This window comes from Salmo salar, chromosome 17, assembly GCF_965601325.2.
Source record: "Salmo salar chromosome 17, fSalSal1, whole genome shotgun sequence".
Lineage (NCBI taxonomy): Eukaryota > Metazoa > Chordata > Actinopteri > Salmoniformes > Salmonidae > Salmo > Salmo salar.
The window spans coordinates 62,589,063-62,613,329 of record NC_138307.1 but is presented as its reverse complement, the minus strand read 5'-3'; the positions used below and the strand labels follow the sequence as shown (position 1 = coordinate 62,613,329).

The 24,267-nt window shown below is 43.2% G+C and overlaps 1 protein-coding gene across 1 annotated transcript in view; it reads right to left on the bottom strand.

Moving 5' to 3' along the window:
• The window catches only part of LOC106576423 (muscarinic acetylcholine receptor M2), a 79,904-nt gene extending 57,123 nt beyond the window's left edge, over positions 1-22,781 (bottom strand). Inside the window, exons 1-2 of the mRNA XM_045699970.2 lie at positions 22,602-22,781; positions 17,221-17,371 (exon numbers count right to left, since the gene is read on the bottom strand). The gene's annotated coding sequence lies outside the window, so the exon portion shown is untranslated. The remainder of the gene's footprint in view (positions 1-17,220; positions 17,372-22,601) is intronic.
• Between the last annotated feature and the right edge of the window lie 1,486 nt (positions 22,782-24,267).

Below are 24,267 nucleotides of genomic sequence, written 5' to 3'. Positions count from 1 at the left end.
GTCTTTCTCATTCGAAGACAAAATGGAACAGGTTTCCTTGGCTCAGATGTGAGAGTCCATTTGGAGTGAGGAGCCAGTAAGTAGCGTGCAGTCATGATCCAGCACTCTGTTTGTCGTTACATTCTGGATGACCTTGTTAGATATAGCACAAGCGAGATTAATGGAGCAGGGGCCAATGCTAACAGTAGAGCCAACTTCACATACCAAACATTAGTTGTGAAGAGTTTCAAGATATTTTAAGAGAGATGGAGTGGTGAAAGGGAGGTGTTTGTTGCTTGAATACTTTCATGAGTAGTACTGATAATTACGGTTGTGTATGAAGGCCAGGGACTTTGTTCAAGGGTGGAACATGTAACCACCATGGGATTTTCTCTCTCAGCCCTACTGCTTGAATTATAGTCTCCTTTTCCAACCCTAAAGCACCTGTAACCCACAATTTGCATAATACATACACTCCACTAAACAAAGCTAATTATGATATGCAAAAGTTGCTTTGGCCGTCTCACATGTAAATGAGCATGGTCTAAGTTCAACTTGCCACATCTATAAAACCCATGCCACTTTGAGAACATTTCCCCTGAGCACTCCGTTACCCATAGTTCCATATGTGGCGCTAACAGGCAGCCTGATGTTTAAATGCTAATTTTGTGTCGCAACACCTTGCAGAAATCAAAAGACTTTTGAAAGCTCTTTACCAGCCGCTACATGCCTGTTAAAAACACTCCTGGGACTCTACCTTAAGTGAAGAATGAATGTAACACCTGCTTGTGAACCGAACCGCAGGCTGCTAAAGAACACAAGGTATTAAAATAAGGACTAAAAAAGACAACAGATGAGACATAAGCCCTGTGGCTACGGTCGTGTTTTGTACACTGTCATCCCAGAGCAGATTCAGATATGATATCGTGTTCTGTTTATGGGACGCGGGTGTGCGCGTTACGACACATTCTGCCGGGCAATACCCTACTGCGCCTGTTATGAGTAATCACACTGAAACAAGAAGGCAGCGAATAATGTACAAAGCCCCTCAGAGATGAAATGACACCCTTGAGGTGTGACAGGAGTGATGGACGTCGTTCTCTCTTCAATGCAGATAACGTAGAGTCCATATGTAGAACCAGATCATTTCACTTCACATTGTCCAACGTCACATTGTCCAAATGATTTGTCCCCTGGTGACAATGTGCTTAATGACCTTTGTTTCTGTGGCTATAATTCATTCATTAGGCTAATAGGAGAAGTCGCTAGTTTGATCAGACACACATGAAGGAAAGTACACTCTGGTGGAAGCTGATCATGTGGAATGTGTTGGAGGATTTTGCATCACTGTGAGAAGTTCTTATTCCGCTGTTTAAGGTATTTCTGGCTCTTCAGGGAACACCCCATTCTGACAGGGACAGTCACATGATGACGATAATGGAAATTCAGAGAGATTACATTACATGACAATGCCGGCCGCCCATTTTGCTGATGGGAATATTAGAAACCATTCAAGGTCTTACATTAGTTTTGCACATCCTCGCTATTTTGAACATAAGCTATATTTCTCAACATCTGGTTACTTCCTGATGCAGATTGCTAGCTGACTAAACATACAAGTGACGCAGCTTGTAAAGTACAGATATGGTGATGAAAGACATAAGGAGTTCCAATAAAGTTGAGTTCTTCTTCTCTGTCTGTGGCGCAAGCTGCATCTGTCCTGGTTGGAGAGTTATCTGTGTGTCAGTGAGAATGCCCATCAGGGCTGTAATGTGTGCACTGTGGTTCTCCCTGGATCCTGTCTGGCTGTGACTGCTGTCTTTGTCCATACTCCATCACCTTAATCTTCCCTCATAAATTACCCTGCCCTCTGGGGAGGGGGCTTTGATTTAATAAAGCTGCCTGACTGTCCCAACAGACTGTCATCACTGATTTACTCTGGGCCTGGCTGGTGCATCGCTGTGTGTGTGTGCCTTTGTGTGTGTGTACAGGAGGGTCATGTGTAAAAATGAAAGTGTGTGTACGATTATGTGACTGAGTGGGTTTGTGAGGTCAGAGCTGGTGTCCTTGTGTTGGGTGTTGAACATAAGGAACTACTGTAGTAGGTTAGAGGTCATCTGGTGGTTGAGGCAAGGTTTAGATTGTAGCCTATCACTTCTACATACTCTATTACACTTTGTAGCTGAGAATAGGCAACTCAAGATTGAATTGAATCTACTAGAGTTTAACTGCAGAACATCTGAAACTAATTACAATCTAGACTTTACCCCCCTGTGATTTCAGTGGTAAACAGAAGCCTTTGAGGTAAACAGTAAATTAAATTGATTCTGATTAGGCAGATTTAAGATATTACGTAAAAGTAAGCATATGCTATTTCTACCACCAATGCCTGAAATTTGGTGTGTAAATGTAAGCTGTTAGTTTAAGTTACCCCATTCAACCTTGTAAAAAAGCTGCTTTCAGATAGCAGATATAACGGAGAAACTACACCCTACCCCTTTACTCTCTCAAAATGACCCTTATAAATATGGCAGCGGCTCCTCTCTCTCCCCTGCCGGTGGGTAGAGTACAGGTGGTGAGGCAGGAAGGCCCAGAGGGCTCTCTATACTGAGAGGATGCCTGCCATCACCCCCCCTCCTGGGTCAGTACAGCTCCAGAAGGGCCAGGGGAGCTGCGGTGCTGCGCTGGCTATAAGACGTCTTAATGAGGCCCTCTGTCTCTCTGACATGCCTCTACGGCGTCCTGACTGGGTGACAGAACCATTTATCTGGGAAATCTCTCAGCTCAGCCCTCCCTGAAGAGAGGGGTGCAGACTGCAGATAGGTGCGGAGCGTGCTCACACAGTATAGCAGAACTCCATGGGTGTTTAAATAGGATGTTTCCATATGCACTGGCTTACTGTGAGTTAACGTTGCACAACAGCTTGCTATGACATTGTGCAGAGAACGATAAACTCAAGAGAGATGTTAATATGCGACAAATAGGAGACATGAAGTTATACTTCAAATTGTCTCTGGTATAACCATGCAAATGGTTTCATCGCTATTCTACCGTGGACACCCCCTGGGTAGAATAGTTTGCATCATGAACAATGGGGGATTGAACCCATTTATATTATGTTTTTAGAGTCATTGCAATTTCCCCTCCCTGGTGAAATTTCTGTTTTATGTCCAAAGATTTCTATTTGATACCCCTTAGAGACTAGTATAATTCTCATTTTACAGAAAAATATGCTTGCACCGCTATGAACTGTGTTAAGTGCTTTGAAAATACCTCATAGAAAGCATAACCCATTAAACAGACCTGCCAATGTTTCCATTTTGAAATACTCGGGAGGGAGCACCCACAATGCAATGTTCTAGTATTCGGTGTCCCTCAGCGCCAATTGCCAGGGCCTGTTCCAAGAATGGGCTGCTGCGCTGTCACGGTTCAGTGTGACGAGGCTTGCCTCTCAGGGTTCTGGAGCTGTTATAGATCTTAGGGTCTGTTCTTAAATGTTCGTCGATGAGAATCACCTCTTAGCTGACGTCTTAACCAGCTCTCCCTGTTGTCTACTTTGTGCCTTCCTCCCAGCTGTAGTGCTTGTCTCTGCTCGCTGCCTTCTTTAACGTCTTGATTTTACCATTTGGAAAAGCTGCTCGTCAATCAGCCTCTGCTGGTGTGTGACGATAGGCTACATCTCTGCAATGCAGAGCTCTCACCGCTCTCTATTCCATATCTCTGTATATTTGTTAAAATGATGGATATCTTTGTATTTACTTGAATTGTTATTCTCAGACTGCCTTCCCTAGATATTGATCAACCTCAAATGCTCTCAGCAACCTTTCATCCGTCACAGATGAGTTGCTTGCAGTTGTCTAAGAAAGTGGTGCATGCTATTTCCAGGCACATACCGTACAGATGCATTTTGGTGTTTTTATCCATGGGTGAATATGTCTGCAGCAGCTTGTTTATTCCGACGTACCGGCTCAGACACCGGGGGCTGGAGTTGACTGTGTTCAGACAACACATCTTCTCGGCTGCTCCCTGTATGAATACCAATGCAACTGAATCAAAGAGTGTGATTAGAGGGGTCTGTTGTTTAACCCCAGGGCCGAGCGCTCCAGTTATTAGTTTGTTTACTTAGCTATTAGCATTGCTTTCTGTTTTTCTCTCCCACTCAGTATGTCCCAGTATATTCCTGCTTTGTGTTAACTGCGCTCATTAAGGAGAACGAGGAGAACGAGGAGGCGGAAGGCCTTTCCCGTCACGACGCCAGCGAGGTGATTTAGAGAATGACAATGCGAACATGTTAGTAGTTGACCCTGGCGCAGGTAGAAACCATGGCTGGCACTTGTTGTCCCTATACTGATACCATGAATTACGGAATGGTATTCCATGTTTTCCTGACTGACTACATCAACTCTTTTTTTGTGTGTTATTAATTTAGCATGCGGGAGGAAGATTATGTTGAAACATCTTACGTAGTGCTGTTTGGAAAATGCATTGTGTTCTATTTTGGACTTGTAATATTCTTGATTTGATTTAGAGACTCTTCTCTCATCAACTGAACAACAACAAATTTGGCTCTGTACATAACACTGGAGATGACTGGCAATCATCAAGCATGACATCCATACAGAAACTAGCAAAATGGACTGAAGTATTCATTTATGTTAATAGTGGAAGACATTGACAAGAGGGGTGATTGCTTTTTGAATCTTTCTCTGGAACAGTCATAAAACCTCCACTCAACCAGTCTTCTATTGCAACTTTCCAATCAAACACTTTCCCTCTTGTACGTTTCCCATGTAATCTGTTAATGAGGCAATTTCAGATTTATGCGTAAACAGCCCAACAACTGCACAATTAGCTCAATGCGAGATGAATATCAAAGAGATTATTTTGCCCCCCTGGCTGCTGTCTGACTACTAAAACGGCCAGTTGGAGAATGGACCCCCCATTTGAATGGCTAAAGGAAGCAGGCAGTGAATACTACAGGCTAGTAAACCGGCCCGATAATGACATTCGGAGGTCAGGGGATTTGTTTTTTTCCACATATTATCTAAAACCTGATAAGCAGGTCTGTTCACTCTGTGCTCTAGGACAAAACCATGCAGCCTCTGCATATTTATTCAACCTCATCCCATCCCCCTAGAAATCCCTGCTATTGAAAAGTGGGCTTTCACAGTGTTCATCATCCTTTGGAGGAAAGCAGTCTATTCTGCTGAGCTCCGACTTTACACTGGGATAAAAAGATTTCTGCCTAAAGTTCAGGGGAGAGCCTGGGAGAGAATGGTGCGAGGGTTAGCCAGCCACAGGAAGGCTTATAAGAAGTGAATAAATATTCAATCCGTGTCATAAAGGTTAGCTCACACATTATGGCCAACTACTGTCTTTCACCATCCAGCACAGTGAGGTTTGATTGAATTACGACCCCTCTTTGATCAGGTTAATCTTGATGGCAATACTGGACTTTCCTTTCAAACCTACCAGTATTAAATCTATGTAAATCAGACCTAAACATCTGAAGGCTGTGAGAAATAGGAACGGTGCGTGTGGAGCGTTGTATGAACTCATCATCAGGCAGTAGAGGGAATCAACGGTGGCACTCCCAGAGGTTTAGTAGCTGATGGGAAAAGAACAGAGGAGGGGTTTTCTCTGAGATAATAGAATTACAATCACAACTAGAAAGAATTCCGGCGGGGAGTCCTTCTAAAATTACATTTCCCTCTGCAAGAGGAATAGCAGGGGATATTCCTGGAAAAGCAGGCGAGGATATCTGGTTTAAACAAAGGTTACAGGATGGAAAGGACGTCTTCTCTCTCAACTCTGATGTAATACTATCTGAGGTCAGAGGTTACTACAGTGACAGAGATTTAGGCTATTCTGTTCCCTTTGTAGTTTACACGATGCAATTCTCATAGCTTTCCTGTGAACTCCTGGCAGGAACATACAGGAATATACCGTTTTTTTGTGTGAATGAATGCGTTGTTTACACTGTTGATTTGAACTCTGTGAGAACTTGTACAGTTTCTATGTTTGACGTTGCAATTGCTGCAATACCGATGGCATCTCTTTGGCTCTTATTAGATATAGCTATTTTGCGTTGTTTGGTTCCGTTTCCATTGAGAATTGGTTTGTGTTTATTGGATGCCTTCCCTGTGGCTCAGTCGGTAGAGCATGGTGTGTGCAACGCCAGCATGGTGTGTGCAACGCCAGCATGGTGTGTGCAACGCCAGGGTTGTGGGTTCGTTTCCCACGGGGGGCCAGTACAAAAATGCATTTTTTTTTTAAATGCATGAAATGAAAATGAAATGTATGTATTCACTACTGTAAGTCGCTCTGGATAAGAGCGTCTGCTAAATGACTAAAATGTAAATGTAAAAAATGGATAAAACACTTATTTAAAAATTGACTTTTTGTTTTCTAATTTCATGCCATAACAATGGCCATAGTAAATGCAAACGGTGTTGTCTACGAGAGAAAATATGGGAATAACTACTGAACCTAGTAAATGTATTTCCCTTGTTAATGAGCTCAGGACATCCCATCTCCAACATCAGTGACAGTCCCACGGGCTAAGACCAGGACATTGTGTTGTCATCTACAGTGAACAACGCACTGGGATGGATTATCAGAAAACAACAGGAACTAGTATGTTTAGTATTCAGAAGGTCTGGTCACAATCTGCAAATGGCAAAAACAAATTTGCCCTCAGTCCTCTCTCCACCTCGGCCCTATCTTCAGGCCCTTCAGATAAATATCCCAACATATAGCTTCAGCATTTATTATTTCACTGTTTTCCACTGTAATGTTTATCTTGCCCGTGCAGGATAGCCCTCTGCTGTCAGATTCATGCGGGAGAATTGAATTCTTCAGTGAGTGGTGAAGAGGACTTTACGCTCCTGCACCTCACTGATAACTTTCTGCATTTGACCACATATTGTGTTGAGCCGAGTGACTCCTGAAAGCAAAAGTACTGTAAGTTGCTTCTTCCCGAAAGGACGCTAAATAGATTCACACTCTTACTTCCGTTAAAGTTTAGAGTTGAAATGCGGACAAAAGTTTTGAAAAGGAAATAGATGAGATTGAATTAGGGCAGACTTGAAATATGAATGCGACTTTATCTTTAAATTTCCATATTTTGTTGCCATGTTTAGGTACTCTTTAAGGAAATAAAAACAATTTCACACACGCTTTCCGTACAAAAAAAAAAAGAATTCATAATGAAATCGGAATGCATAATGCATTACCTATCCATTGTGATCAAGTTTGGAAGGCGTGTTTCGAATACTCAGCAGTTTATTTCTCAGACTCAGGTTCTAACAATGAAACGTTCTGGGACTCAGATGGCTTTCTAATGAATTAGTCAAGCCTTGACATGAAAACCTTGTCTGTCAACTGGATGGCACCCAGGTCTGCTGCTTTTGCAAACGGCAAGAGAGAAAGTTCTGGAAATGCTCCATTGACATCCCGGTGATTGGTCATTTTTTTGCCTCTGTCTCACTATTTATTTCCATCTCTCACTCTCTTAGCTGGCAGTCCTATCTACGAAGTCATATTTGTCTCTGAATGCCACTTTCAGGGCAAAAATAGTAGCTGAATAATCATGAACTCTGTAATCTGAGTAGATCTACATGTATGTGTACGTGGGGTTTTGACCCCAGAAGTGTGAAATACCACTATTGGAACTGGCCAAAACAGGCGTCTTAGACACCATTTCATCACCCCTCCCAAACTCTCTCCATTCCGCAGCCATTTTCCAGAGCGATTTCGGAGGATAATAGCACTCACAAATCATCCGCTGGGCAGTGGAGCCTGGGAAATTGATGTCCCTTCATTTCAAAACAATGGAGGTGCCTTATGAGGGGGCTCATGATGTCATAACTTCAGGGGCTGACAGACTGGGCAGGGAGAGGGAACGTGGCCCGTGGACGGGCGCAAGGCCAACGGAACCCTAGGCAGGTACGACTCAATCAATCCCTGCACTGGGGAGACGCGGGGCTGTGGTCCAAGTAGCCAGCAGACATGCTCAATCACATCTCCTCACAGTGAACAAATTGACAGCCTTTACTCTGGGAATCAGCCCCTCCTAATCTCCCCAGTCTGCCAGCCTCTCTTTCTCCTTCCCAATCTTACATTCACAGAAACAGGTAATTCAAAGGACAATCTAAGACCATGTACCTCATCATTCTGGCAGACACTGCCTGCACAACACCTCATTGGGTCAACCGGGCAAAGCACTGAGATAAAAAGTAATCCAAGTTTTTCAAAGTTGCATGATAAACTGAAGACAAAGAGAGAGAGAGAGGGAGAGAGAGAGAGAGAGAGAGAGAGAGAGATGTTGTCGCAGCAGTTTGGTTTTTATATGTCTCTCAGTCCACCAATATACAGTCAGGCAGGCTAATATCAGTGTGGATTAAAGAGCTGCTGGGGTTTGTGTGAGAGACATTGACTAATAAATAATTAATGCAGGCCAGTGGAGGAAGTCGATAAATCTCCAGTTTTTGAGTTCTGCATGCAATTTAGATGGCTGGGCATCGTTGGAACGGACGTTCCACTGATTTAAACCCACAGATGAAATTAATAAAAATGTCATAATTAAGGGGAAGTTTAAATCATCAACCTTATCCATCAAATCCATTCTGTGTTCTTTTGATTAATGTTGCTCCCCTGTGGGTTTATGTGAGAGCAAGGGTTACCACACCTTCCTAAGAAAAGATTAAAAAGCCACTTACATACTGGATTACTCCCAAGCACAGATGAATTGGAAGTTGATTGACTTGGCTGGGTTCCTGGCTATACACCTGGTCTCATACATACATATGGAACGTTGCTGTGTTTTTGAAAGAGTTGCCCCACGGTAGTAGAACCTTTTTACACCGGAGGCACTGTGTCCTGCCTCACCAAATCCAACCATCACTTCAAAGAGACAGGACAAGGGTGATCTTTGCATGACGGATGGGGCTTTCCTGGCTCTAAGCACTGGGGAATGAGTCGCTATGCGTATCTGGGTCTCGCACACCATGGCCTTCCAACAGTCACAAATAACACGGACACTAGAACGTCACCCAATCAGGATGGAACCAGCCCCCACCTCCGTTCAATGTAGAATGGATGCCTGGTCTGGTTTGTGGAGATCATAGCAAGGCTGGCAGGATACGCATCCCGGGGAATGTGAGGGGACGGTGTGTGGAATGATGACGTGCTTTTCCCTGTGCTGTCACCGAGGCTGAGGCATGGATGGCTGCTTTACAGACTCTGAGCCAGGGACTGATGGCAGAACGTGAAGAAAACAGACGGGGGAATCTCGGTCTGCTTACGTTCGTCAGCGAGGGTCACTGTCATGACCAATCCTCTGATGTAAATGAGGCTAACCGCACCGTCTGGACACACACACACACACCTCTCTTTCTCAGAACAGAGCACATCTCAAGGGCTGTCAGACAGGGTTGTGAGGTTAAGGGAGGTTGGCACGGCAGAGCAGGCTGACTGTCAATGCTGTTGACAGCAAGACGGACAAACCAATACTTGTGGGAGCAACAGGCCCACTTTCCCTGTTTCGTTAACACACTGTCCTGTCAGGCATGGATGTCTCCCAAATGTACAAACCCTCCTTCATCATCCTTCATGACCTGCTATCATCCATCTTCATTTCTTAAGACATCAGTATACACTCATACACATCCTATCATAAAACCCCCTACTCCTCCCCCCTCCCCCCTCCCCCCTCCCCTTCCTCTACACCCAAACAGTACGCTTTTCCCCCCCCATTCAGGCCTCTGGATCCATATATGACAAGTTATTCGGCCAGGCCGGCTGGAGGTAGCACAGTCATTTCTCACCACTCTGTGCCTCGGAGGAGAGTCGGTGATCCCAGTCAACATTAACATCAGCTTTCTGGAGCAGGGCCTCCATTTAGAACCAGCTGCATGGGAAAAGCCCATCACTGCTCTAAGGCGAGAAGCAGATCTAGAGAGAACACACACAAGGGAAGGGAGGGAGATGGAGACAGACAGGAAATATGAGGCGACTGTGGGGAGAGGAGTAGGGAGAATAATGAACAGAAACAGAGGAGGAAGGAGGTCAGGTTGGGATGGAAAGGAGAACAACTGAACCAATAAATCACAAGTTAATAGATAATTGGAAAGACGCCCCCTTGGGATCTTTTTCCAGAGCCACGAAACTACACATCTTAATTCTCAATTAACTCGGTATAAGAATCTGGTTCCCTCTGGATTAACCAAGGTACGTGATGCCTGATGTGATGGCAGACATAATGATTCTATCCAGCCTGTTTAACATCATTTTGCTCACAGGTTGATACTTCCCACCGGGGAGTCACTGTCAACACACTGGGAGACAGGAGGCCATGTTGGTTTGGATCTATGGAGATGTTTTCCAAATCAGGTATAAGTCAACTAGGAAGGCTGATGCAGAGTAATAGTGTTACTACTGTACTTGGAGACCTTTCCATCATAGACAAAAAGTGGTTGCGTTTGATCATCAAAGTCTAAGCCACTGTCATCCTGTTCACACAGGTTCAAATGTTAGTCATTGTTTAAAAAAAGAATTGATTCTCATTCATGTCACCTAGGCTTAATGCTCTCTCCTGACATTATTGCTGAGCAGAGTTTGAGTGCAGTTCGTCATTCCACTGCACAAAACTGTGGAAGCTGTCACGCCTCCAGACTTTAGTCAATAAGCAAGACCATGGTGAGTCACCACTGGCTTCTCTCACCACGCACATAATAACGAGAAGGATCTGAGTGACCTTAAAGGCAAAATGAGGCAGTTGGGCCGACAGCACCACTCAGCCAACACCAGCCAACTCAGAACCAACGTCTGTGGAGTGAAGAGGATATTGAATGCACGTACGTTTAGCCTACTAGATCTACACAGTGTTTGTCTGATGGAATAAAGCAGAGCAGATTTCGCATTCAAATTTTTTCTGCATGTATTCATCTTTATACAAGCCTATTGTTATATATCCACGGACGTTCTGTTATTTACAGAAGAAAGTAGTTCCTCTTTGGCGACCAATCCCTCCCTTTTCCCTGTAGTTCTGTTTAACTGCAACAAAGACAGCCTTGCAGCCTGCTGTTTATACTCACAGCAGGATATGCTTGTTGAAACGAGCTGCAGGCTTTTCTCTACTGAAAGCCAGGGGTATTTAAGGATGGGGACTGACTAGTAAAAACTGCAAAAAATGATTAAAAAAAAAGGACATTGGATTTTGTCTGTACCTACTGCCACCTCAGTACGTAGGCCATTACGTCACAGACACACTCATCACACAGCATCTGGTCTGATATGTGACATGTAGGATAACCAGTAGGATAATACCAAATACCTTCCACCTCCACGTTCATGGAACACGTTGAAGCAGAGAGAAAATTGTCTCCTGCATTCTTACAGCTCCCATTTGTCTCTGAGCTGAAGCCCCTCTGATTTTGTCATTGAATTCCTTTTTTATTGCTCGCTTGCCTGCTCAGTGTTCTCTACTCGTCTTTGTTTCACCTGGCCTGACAAGCCCAGAGTTTTTCTCTGGTTGTGCTTCTTGTTCTTTTTCTTCAGCGTACTGACTCCTTTCTTGGATGGTTTCTGGAGAGGTCTATCAGAGGATGGGAATTACGTGGTGCGGAACTACTCTGAGAATCTATCCCTGACACACTGTATTCTCTGGGCTCCCTCAGAAACCCTGTCTCTGTCAACTCAAGTAACAGCATATCAGACGGGCCGTTCAGTTTGACACGGCTAGCTGACTCAACGGGGAGTCTAAAGATAATAACGGAAATAATAAATCCTTTCATAAACCCACAGAACTCGCACATAAATGCCACATTGAATCAGCGGGGGAAGGCATGCACAGGTCCTAAAACGCACACAAATAACTTAAATACACTCTTTCTCCATGGCATTTATTCCAGATGTCAATTCAGCCACCTGGAAAGAGTTTTGTCCACAATGGTATCTTCATGAATGTCAGGTCTAGCCAATCTGTCACGACTTCCGCCAAAGTCGGCTCCTCTCCGTGTTCGCTCCATTTTTCATATATCCATTTGTCTTGTCTTGTTTCCATACACACCTGGTTTTCATTTCCCCAATTAAGCTGCTTGTATTTAACCCTCTGTTTCCCACCATGTTTTGTGTGTAATTGTTTCATGTTGCTGTGGTGCCTTTTTACGCGCTTTACTTTTGTTATGTTCCGTGTTTTTGAGCGCATTTGATTTATGTTGTGCTCTCGTTTTGGGAACTTTAATAAAGTGTGCCTGTTTACATCACACTACTCTCCTGCACCTGACTTCGCCTCTTTTACACACGCCGACACCATGGACCTGTGTGCAGCAGCTCTATAGGCCAAATGGCTGGTAGTTTCTCTCACTGACAGCCTGAGATTGAGAAAGTTAGCTAGATATCTAGGTATTGGATGATTCAGACATGTTGTGCTTATGGAAATGTCTCTGAAATCTCATGTTTGGAGTCGTCCTGGTCTTGTTTTGATAGTGGAAGTATCTCATGACCCTGTTTCCTCTTCGTCCCAGTCTCTCTTCCTCCTTGAAACAAATCTACATCCTCCTGTGATTTCCCTCCACTGTCCCCCCGGTACAGCTAGACACACATCTTTCCTCTTTCTGAGAAATAACAAGTAAATAACAGACATCTACCAAATGCCATCCAGGACTAACAAGACAGCGGTTTTTACAACCATTATCTGGACTTTGTCTTGTGTTTACGTATTGTTAGACAGAATGGGCAGCCGCAGTAAATCTGACCAGCTGAGCACATAAAAGAACTGGGCTTTACTACACAACATAGTGGAAAAAGAAACAAAAGGTGAGATGAGTTATACCTGAATCTACAGTATAAACAGGTCTGCACTCACAAATGCACTAGAATAAACTGAGGCACCGCTGAATCTGTAACCTCAAATGATTATTGCCTGCATTAGTATTGCTCGGTTTTAACACGTGTTCAACATGATACACCACTTTTGGGGTAGGAACGTTGGGACAGTAACTGAAAGGTTGCTGGATCGAATCCCAGAGCTGATAACAACAAAAAATGCAGAAGACACATTTCAATTGAATGCATTCAGTTGTACAACTGACTAGGTATCCCCCTTTCCCTTTCCCTTCCTGCTCCTTAAATTAGCCAGCGTCTTGGACAGGAGCATTTTTCTCTGCTATGAATCCGTCATTATCTTCAGAGCCTGTGTTTAGCTGGTGAGAACGTGTAGGCCTGTACAAAATGGAGCTTTTGTGTGAAGCAGTAGTCTCGCTACTACTCTGATTGAAGTTTAATTTCGCAGAATGCCTTTTTTTCTCCTTTGACCATGGGATGGGAGAAGCACAATTGCTATGTAAAAATGCATGGGCAATTTTGCTTCTTTGACACATTCTGCAGTTCTGAACATTGCCTACATTTTTTTGGAGTATTTATGTTGCAAGAGGCTAAATGGACTAAATGGAAAAAGGGATTGATGCTGTAATTCCGTGCCACTTCCTTTCAATGGTACGTTTTGTCAGTATCTACTGAACAGAGAGTTAAATAAAGCATTCTAGTTTGTCGAGAGTGGGGGCATTTACGGTTCCTTAATGGACGGAGGACAGGACCAGGGCAAAGGTGACGTAGAATCACAGAGGTTTACAATAATAGGATTTGTAATTAAGATGTTTAGGCCTTTTAGGAGTACAATTGAATTTAAAGTGTGAGAATGACCTTTAAAACCACGTTAGTCCTTTAAATAGGGGCTCAAAGCACTTAGTTGTTGAAAGTGAATGGCTGAGGATGGGAAAACAACAGATCCACTAAGACAGGGGAAATGCTGAATTAATTAAAGAAATACACATGATTAACCTATCCCCTTGGTAGACATGTCAACCTTTGTGTGGAGCCCAGTATCCAGGATAAAGAGGTCATCATTGTAAGGTACACTCGGAGAACCCTTTTTGGTTGCAGATGGAACTCTTGGGTTTGATGTAGAGTCCTCTATAGAAAATGTTTTACATGGAACCCAAACGGGTTCTACCTGGAACAAACAAGGGTTCTTCAAAGGGTTCTCCTATGGGGAGAGCTGAAGAACACTTTAAGGTTCTAGATAGCACCTTTTTTCTAAGAGTGTAGATGAGAAACAGGAAAGAGAGATGATGACAGTGATTCAGGGAATGGTGAATCAAGAGAAAAGGACGGGCATAGGAGTTTGTGTGTGTGTGTGTGTGTGTGTGTATGTGTGTGTGTGTATGTGTGTATTGTGTGTGTGTGTGTGTGCGTGCGTGTTGTGTGTCCATGAGTGTAAGTGTGTGTGTATCTGTACGTGCTTCCTGGAGTGTGTATGTCAAATGTTTGAGATGCTGTCTTTCTTTCTTTCTGACATAACACAAACCGATTCAGACAGTCTCACCGGTCCTGTTAGTGGCTGTGAATGATTAAAGGCCCAGTCCTGTCAGGCTCTGCCTGAAAGAGCTCAAACTCACCAGGACTTTAGGGAGACATTTTTCAGCCTTGTATCATCGTCTCTCTTCCTGTCTAATTGTTCGTTAGTGTTCATAACCCAAAAGAGGAGAAATTGACACAAGGCTCCCTCACAAACATCCACAGGGTCAGCAGCAGCAACAGCAGTAGCACTGTAGTGGAAAACGTCCCTATAGAGCAGTATATTCTCTCTGGGCAGAGTTGATAACAATAACAGCCAGATGAGCCAGGCTGGCTGTATCATTCTCTACCTACTGAGTCTAGGGGGGGATTGGGAAAAATAATCTCCCCTTTATACAGTACTTTCCCCTCTTGGACTCATTCTCTGTGACCCTCGCCATCAAATGTAACTCCAATAGCCAACCTGTGTGTAAGAGGTCAGAGGGCAGGGAGGGAAAACCATCTCTCCATCTCTCCATGTCTTCTGTCTTCCAATCTTCCAATCCCACATCATGGAGGAATTAGATCTGGTTGGAAAATTACAATGTCACTGCTGCACCATGGTTCCAACGGGAGCGGGGAGTGCTGAATGTTTATGGAGCCAATAATAATGGAGCTAGAAGCGCAGGGACGGATTTATCCGGTGCCGAGGCTTAGTGCAATTGAGCACCGGGAATGGGAGCCGGAATTATTACTGGATGAGTGGCAGGACTTATGAACACCTGAGGCTTCTTCAGCTGTGTCTGAGAACCGAAAACAGGCAGAGAAATATCTTGTGATATCGATGGTACTACTACATAGTAGTACTACTATTACTAAGCATTCTTGGGTCTCTGTTATGGTACAACAAAGGATTCGGCACTGTTTACAGACAGCAGTGGGGAAGGTCTTTCTTCCATCTCTAAGCTGTGTCCCAACAATAGCTGATAGGCTAGCTGCTAGCCCAAGGGTGATGCAGTGAAGCCTCTTGATTAGAATGGAACAGCGTCACGGTGCACCATAAAGACACTGCAACCTTTTAGAAGCCTGCCTATTTCAGAGGGAGGAGACCAGGAAAGGGTCTTAGAGAGAGAGATACAGCGTGGATGATTCATTACAATGATATCAACAGATCTTACAGTTTCTCCGGCCATGATTAAAGCATGTTGACGTTTAGTGGGATGAATCTTGTCCTGGAGGCGGAGCTGAGCGATTTCCACTAGATGGGCCAGTGGCAAAGTCAAAATTGGCTATATATTGTTAAGAAACCATGAAAACAAAAATGTGCTTTTTGGTCTGAATTTAAGGTTAGGGTTAGGCATAAGGTTAGCAGTGTAGTACAGGTTAGAGTTTCGGTAAGGGTTAAGGTTATGGTTAGGGTAACGTTTAAAATCCAATTGTATGACTTTGTGGCAGTGCCAGCTAGTCACTACCCTGCAGAGCTTCCTCCAGTACATAAGTCATCCCAATAAATGCCAACCTGCATGATTTAATGTATTCAGGTCTCCCTCTGTGGGGCACTAAACAGATCACCTAGAACCAATTTTGAAGAGTAATGGCTTCTGATGTATTCTATCAAGCTTTTACACTACAATCATCACTGGGTTCTTCTGAGGTAGTGAAATTCCCACCGTATTGACTAGAGAGCCCTGAAATACTAAACGGCAAGCTTGGGTTTTACAACCAATTACAGGGTCACTACATCTCTTCAACATTTTTTATGCACAGAAGAAGAAAAAAACACACGACATACCGCTTAGTTCAACGACCTCCTATAGTCTTTGTAGGAAATGCAATTACACTATTTTATTTGATCCATACTTCACAGTGCTAGTGACGGTGACTAGCATGGTCAATGTAGCTGCTCAAGAAACCGTCTAGAGAGGACTTGCTAAACATCCTACTGCTCCATTGTGCTCAACACGTTAGAGTGGAAGATTTGCACATGCTCTTATTCCATTCTCCCATTTTAGCTTAATTACATCCTCTTCCTTAACAAGCCTCCATCGCTGGTGCCTCAGCTTATCCATACAAAGCAAAAATAACATTTTAATTGCATAAGAATACTATTAAAAAGTGTGATTTAACACCAGCAGCTCAGTGTAAATGTGGCAGCCTGCTGTGGTTGAAAGCGTGATAATCAGGCATTCCTTTCAACTGGTGCCATCTCTCAGCTCCACTGATGTGCACCGCACCACCGCTTGATTAGCCGCACCACCGCTGGGTTACTGCTCTAAAGGCCTATGTCCGTTGAATCAAACACATAACCGACTAAACGTAAACTTTTAAAAAGACACCTTTGCTCCTCGCTGCTATGTCAAATGCACCCCTGGTGCCAGCCTCTCAAACTTTCCATTAGAGCCTGGGTTCATTTAAAAGTGAGCATACATGATGCGCACATGGTGGGAAAGTATAGGCAAAGCTAGGAGTGCATTATGTGTTAACTTTGCAATTGTATTAAACAAGTGAGTAATCATCATGCCTGTTCTGCTCCCACCCTCAGCGGGGAAACATCCTGTTTTCAGGGATACAGTATTTTCAACCTAGCTTCCTTTCCCCGTGAAAACTGGATGTGGCGACCCCGCTCAGGTGTTTACTTTATGCCTGCTACCTTAGGTTACTCTGCTCCTAAACAGCGGCTCTATCAAGTGAGGCAGGGAACCTGTATGACTTCAAGAGCTGTTCAAGTGGCCCCTCTCAAGCAGACACTTGCTGCTCTCCTAACAGACCATAACTCTATAGATGGCTAATATGCAAAACATGAAATCTATCTAGGAAAAGTCTAACTACCTAATAGGTTCTGGAGCAGCAACAACTTAAAAAGCACAATAGGTCATTAATCTTAATTACAATTGTCCACCATACCTGCTGGTGGCATCGGCTCACTGCATGTCATGAAGGGGTGAGGAAATCCAGCTGAGCTACTGTACAGTAAACCTCCACTTTCACTGTCAAACAGTCTCCATTGTATTCAGCCCAGGAAGAAGTCTCCGGATGGGGTCAACTTGGGATGCCCCTATAGAGAAAACACACAAATAGCATCTCACTGAATGGTAACTCTCTCTGCCAAATAAATATAGCCCGTCAATATGTCCCACCTTTTGTGGGATGACTTTGAACAAACTCAACATCTATCTCATGGTTGGTGTAGATACGTTGGAGAATGAGTGTAAAACAAAAATGAACACGTATAAAAAACGACCTCATAGGTAAAAATGAATAAATCCATAGCTTCTCCCTACACACAAACTCAAATCCCATTCTTCCTCTTTACTCACATTGTTAGTCAGCCAGCATGTCATGCACAGCAGCCAATATGCAACATAACATATTCACACTGATACAGATCTCCAAGTCTATAGAATATAGGGTATGAGCCCTATACAGCATGTTACCCTAAGCGTTAGTATATGCCTTTACAGTACAGTATGAGATAATCATGGTCATTAACCACAACGGCACAGGGAAATGATGCTTACTCTTTAGTGGTTGCGTCTCTAATGTGATATCGATCATGTATAATGATGGGAATATTTTCATAGTAATGTAGTGATTGTGTCCTCGATGTGTAACCTCAGTAAATCTTTACTGAAGCAGTACATGCAAATACCAGCAAATGTTACCATAAGTGGTAAAAAAACCCGTGTCCTTTCTAAAACAACCTCGATCGGCACAGCTTGCATAAAGTATGATAACCAATAAGAAAATAGCTAAAGTATTTACCTGTGGATAAGTCCACAACGTATTGTATGGATTACACTGACAGCTTAAAGAATTGTGCAATATTTAAGCACAAATTGCTAGGACTGTGCTGCGTGACCCGTTGACCATGCAGCCTAATACATCTTAAACTGTAAAAGACTATACAATTGTACTGCTGCTCACCCCACCTAAGGTGGAGGAGGGAATCAGGAAAAATCAGTTGAGTAAGCTTTTCAGCAATTATATAAGGGCCTTTGTGTATTTTCAGAAATGTGATGTTTGTGACAGGAAATACGAGGTAGAAGATACGCACCCTCTCAAAAGCTCGCTCACATAATAATGTAGGATACAAATAATCTGATGCAATGGTGTGTGTCTGATCTGCACCATAGCTGATGGCAAGCACGTCATATTGAAAAACGAAATACACCAAATGTATTCCGGGTCTGTACTGTACATGGCAGTGCTGTACAAAAAACAATCATATTTTCCTCTGGAAATTGAACTAAACTCAGCAAAAAAAGAAACGTCCCCTCACTGTCAACTGCGTTTATTTTCAGCAAACTTAACATGTGTAAATATTTGTATGAACATAACAAGATTCAACAACTGAGACATGAAGTGAACAAGTTCCACAGACATGTGACAAACAGATATTGAATAATGTGTCACTGAACAAAGGGGGGATCAAAATCAAAAGTAACAGTCAGTATCTGGTGTGGCCACCAGCTGCATTAAGTCCTGCAGTGCATCTCCTCATCATGGACTGCACCAGATTTACCAGTTCTTGCTGTGAGATGATACCCCACTCTTCCACCAAGGCACCTGAAAGTTCCCGGACATTTCTGGTGGTAATGGCCCTAGCCCTCACCCTCTGATCCAACAGGTCCCAGACGTGCTCAATGGGATTGAGATCCGGGCTCTTCGCTGGCCATGGCAGAACACTGACATTCCTATCTTGCTGGAAATCACACACAGAACGAGCAGTATGGCTGGTGGCATTGTCATGCTGGAGGGTCATGTCAGGATGAGCCTGCAGGAAGGGTACCACATGAGGGAGGAGGATGTCTTCCCTGTAATGCACAGCATTGAGATTGCCTGCAATGACAACAAGCTCAGTCCGATGATGCTGTGACACATCGCCCCAGACCATGACGGATCCTCCACCTCCAAATCGATCCCGCTCCAGAGTTCAGGCCTCGGTGTAACGCTCATTCCTTCAACGATAAACGCGAATCCGACCATTACCCCTGGTGAGACAAAACCGCGACTCGTCAGTGAAGAGCACTTTTTGCCAGTCCTGTCTGGTCCAGCGATGGTGAGTTTGTGCCTATAGGCAACGTTGTTGCCGGTGATGTCTGCTTTACAGCAGGCCTACAAGCCCTCAGTCCAGCCTATCTCAGCTTATTGCGGACAGTCTGAGCACTGATGGAGGGATTGTGCGTTCCTGGTGTAACTCAGGCAGTTGTTGTTGCCATCCTGTACCTGTCCCGCAGGTGTAATGTTCAGATGTACGATCCTGTGCAGGTGTTGTTACACGTGGTCTGCAACTGCGAGGACAATCAGCTGTCCCTCCTGTCTCCCTGTAGAGCTGTCTTAGGCGTCTCACAGTACGGACATTGCAATTGATTGCCCTGGCCACATCTGCAGTCCTTATACCTCCTTGCAGCATGGCTACGGCACGTTCATGCAGATGAGCAGGGACCCTGGGCATCTTTCTTTTGGTGTTTTTCAGAGTCAGTAGAAAGGCCTCTTTAGTGTCCTAAGTTTTTATAACTGTGACCTTAATTGCCTACCTTCTGTAAGCTGTTAGTGTCTTAACGACAGGTACATGTTCCTTCATTGTTTATGGTTCATTGAACAAGCATGGAAAACAGTGTTCAAACTCTTTACAATGAAGATCTGTGAAGTTATTTGGATTTTTACAAATTATCTTTGAAAGACAGGGTCCTGAAAAAGGGACGTTTCTTTTTTTGCTGACTTTAGGTTACTCGTGCATGTTATTTTGCGAATATTGCGCAAAGGCAATACAAATAACCATTCTGTTAAAGGCTCTTAATTGTGAGCACCAGAATGCACCCTATCAGCCAAGCTGTACCAGAACCAAATACACTTTGCAAGAACCAAACCACTACCAACAATTATTCAGTATTCAATTGGTCTAGCGTTGTCTGCCCAGTCTTTATCTCACAAAACCAATTAATTTCAACAATGAATTCAGGGTCACATTGTTCCTAATAATTACCAGTGCACTTACGCACGTAAAAGAGAGAGTGCAGAGTCCGTGCCTTTATGTTATAAATGATGACCACGTTTTTCAACCTGCACCTGGACCTCAAATGCATCAAGTGCACTAATTAATCAAACACACCAGACACATTAACAAGAGACACATTTGCATCCGTCTTCAAAGGGTTCGCCCCCTATCCAATCTGTTAAATGGCCAACGTCATTTAGACTTGGGAGACCAATAAGTAATGCAAGCACAGATTCTTCACCTATAAAATAAATCATGTTTTTTTTCTCATCACCTATCAACTCGATCAAAAACAATCATATTTCACAGGTTACAGATGGGACAGTCGAGACAGTGTGTCTTTAACCCGATCTGATAAATGCATATCCTTATCCTTATGTGAGTCTAAGGGGCAATTTATGAATAGCCAGGCACATTTATTCTCCCGCAGTGTGACCAGAGTTTTATATTGGAGATCACAGGGACCCATACATCACATGGAGATGGTAATCGATGCAAAGCACATTTTTATTTTCCAACCTCAAAAGGCTTGACACAGCTTCCAGCGACCTCAAAACACAAAAGCAGTGGCTCATTTCAAAACTTGATTTTGACGCAATTTCGGAACACGTCATGCAACCACGATAATGAGGCAAGCCCCCTTATTTGATCTGTTGAGAAATCTGGAATCGCTCACTAATTTCAATCCTGTTAATGCTGTCAGTTATACAATCATACAATCTGCTAATCTGTGTCAACATGCACCAGCCATATTCCAAACTCATCCTTCGGGGTTGCTTGCTCAGTGCCAAGTGCGCTTTTACGCGCACATTCAGCGAGACATGCAGCTTCATCACAGTCGAACAAACCCTGTTGTTTGTCATTAAATCGATCCCCTTCTCTCACCACCACTGCAAAACAACCATGAGTAAACTCATTGCGCATTGGGTGAAATAATTGAAGATCCACTCTTTCACATATTTCAGCACGTATGTTCATGCAGCGTGCTGTCCATTTATCGTTATGATGGTGGGATGCATAAATTAATGGAGGCTGACGACGAAATCTACAAACTATTCCCTGTCTTCCTTTGTGGGGTAGGGGACACAGCAATACCATTCTGTATGGACAGAGTCGTATTTGCACGAGGTATGAAGGTCTCCAAATCAAGGACATCGAGTCAAAATCATGCGTCAACTTCCGGATGCTTCATACTTCACTGTAAAATAACTACGATTATTTTATATTTTTATTTAAAATATATAAACACATTAACATATACAAAACACATATCAATTGCATATGTAAATGGTATACCCTCTTTGTGTCGCACAATAGAATAACATCTTAACGCAACATCTTAACGCTTGGGCTAGTACAGTTGTACTAGCCCAAGCGGGAAATTCGATACTGTTGAACTTGCTTTGAAAAACAATTAGCCAACTCTCACGAAATGCTTGCAGTCTTGCTGGAGAGGTGCCTGGCACGGGGATGCGCAATACCATTCCTATAGAGAAAGGAACCGTTCCATGGATGGATCGGCAACAGACATGCAAATGGTGGAAAATGTAATATTCAATTTATGATCATTGTAATTATTAAGACAACTAATTAAAGATTATTATCGTAACATTGTATATCGTTTCATTTTTGTCGGATGCAGAAACAATCTACTGAAAAGAAGATATGGATCATATGAGAATAAAATACTTTTTACTTTTCTAAAATAAAAGAGAATCATTCCAATATTGACGAAAACAGCAGGTTATAGATAGCAATCTCCATAGCACTATGATCATTTATTTATTTGCTAAGCTGAATTTCATTGCGCAATGTGACAATTCCATTCCGCATCATGGCATGGCACAATATACAGATATCTATGTCTAAAGCGCAAACCATCTCCACTTCCATGTCACTGATGAACACGTTTATTACATCCTCCGATAGGAAATATGACTCCTATAAGACATTGTCTATTGTATAGTATCGGTTGATTCAGTATAATGTAGTGAATGCCCAAGAAGGACCCTCATATATCATAGGTCATGTCGAACCTTGCTTGTTGCGCACAAATTTCTGTCAGTATCCTGCCACGACTGATGTTGATACATTATACATGTATCCCAAGTAAATTGATATAAAAACTTCCAAATGTACAGACTACTATAAAGATTGCACGATTACATTACACACGAATGTTATGCGCCGGTACACTGACTGAGCGAGTTTTATCGTGCGCATTTCTCTCCATTCTCTAACCAAACATCCTTAAGATTTGCGGGACATATGTTGTTGAGTTAATTACCTGCTCTCAGGCTTTTCTGCTACTCGTGCAGCGGGTTTCCTTCATCCGGTGCTCTCTGGAAGTTAGTTGGTTCGCTTCATCACACGGCTGCGAGTCTGAGGACATGCTTGTAGAATAAAGCTGGGGAGGTAAAGGTAGCTTCTTGGCTGGAGAAAGTGGCGAGGGAGGAGACCGCGTATGTGAGAGACAGAGAGAGAGAGAGAGCGGGAGAGTTAGAGGGGGGCGGTGCACAGTGCAGAATTTCATAGAATATTTGTTGCCGGTGAAATCCACTGCGTACCTGTCTTGCTTTTTGACGAACAAAACCGATGGTGATGTTATACACTGATTGTATGCAGAGTTGCAAACTGCGTGATAATTATATTGTATACTACACAAATGATATATGTCCTATCATGGTTGCATTGTTTGTGCGCTGTATGTGCCTAAAATTGATTTGCATTACTTGTGAAATGTCGTCTGGGTAGCCAAGGCTGTTTGTTTGAGCGGATTGCGTGGATGCCTTTCAGCACCATGGAGAGCGCACACGACGCCTGAGCAAGAAAACTGTGGGAGAAAGTCAATAAGAAGGTAAAGCTGCTGGCTGATCGTCTTCAAAACACACCTCTGTAGAGGAGGATTAAAAGGAGTTTAGCCATTTGACCGTACGTGCTGAACTGCACAGCACTCTCAATGATATGAGATTTGCTTAGCCGCTGGTTAAAACGACTTAACCTACCCCAGAACAATGTCTCCTAATGCTCTATGAGCGCTGCATTGACTGCGCACAGAGGCGTCAAGACCATAGGGAGCACATGGGCGCCCTCAGATTTATCCTGTTTCATTTTTTATTTATTGTTGTTGTTTCTTTGTAATACTACTACCCACCAAGCAATTTTGATGGCATACAGGCTATCAATCAAGTTAGAGTAGCTAGCTTGTCTAACTATCTTAGCTGGCATGATTTCTGACAAGGTTGGTACACTTTAGAAAAGCAAGCAATTACTAAATGTACTGATAAGACTCACATTCATTTCAATCTTTTACCCAGATTTGAGCAGAAATACAGAGAAGAATATTTAGTTTCTTTAAAAAAAGAACCCCCAGTCAGGAGGATACAGACAGCTCAAGAAGCATGTTAAGATATGCAGAAAAAAATACTTATTTTTTACGTTTAATAAAGCATAATGATTATGGGTCTAGATTGCAGGAAAAGGCTGTTTCAGGTGTTTGAAAAATGCAAAATGCTCCAACCAGCACCTAGTCACCCTCATGTACAGTGTATTTGGACTGTATTCAGACCTCTTGAATTGTTCCACATTTTGTTATGTTACATCCTTTTCTAAAATGTATTTAATTGTTTTTCTCCCCCCATCAATCTTCACAGAATACCCCATAATGACAAAGCAAAAACAGGTTTTTAGAAGTATTCAGAGCCTTTATTCAGTACTTTGTTGAAGCACCTTTGGGTATGACGCTACAAGCTTAGCACACCTTTATTTGTGGAGTTTCTCCCATTCTTCTCTGCAGATCCTCTCAAGCTCTGTCAGGTTGGATGGGGAGCGTTGCTGCACAGATATTTTCAGGTTTCTCCAGTGATGTTAGATCGGGTTCAAGTCCAGGCTCTGGCTGGGCCACTCAAGGACATTCAAAGACTTGTCCCGATGCTACTCCTTTGTTTGTCTTG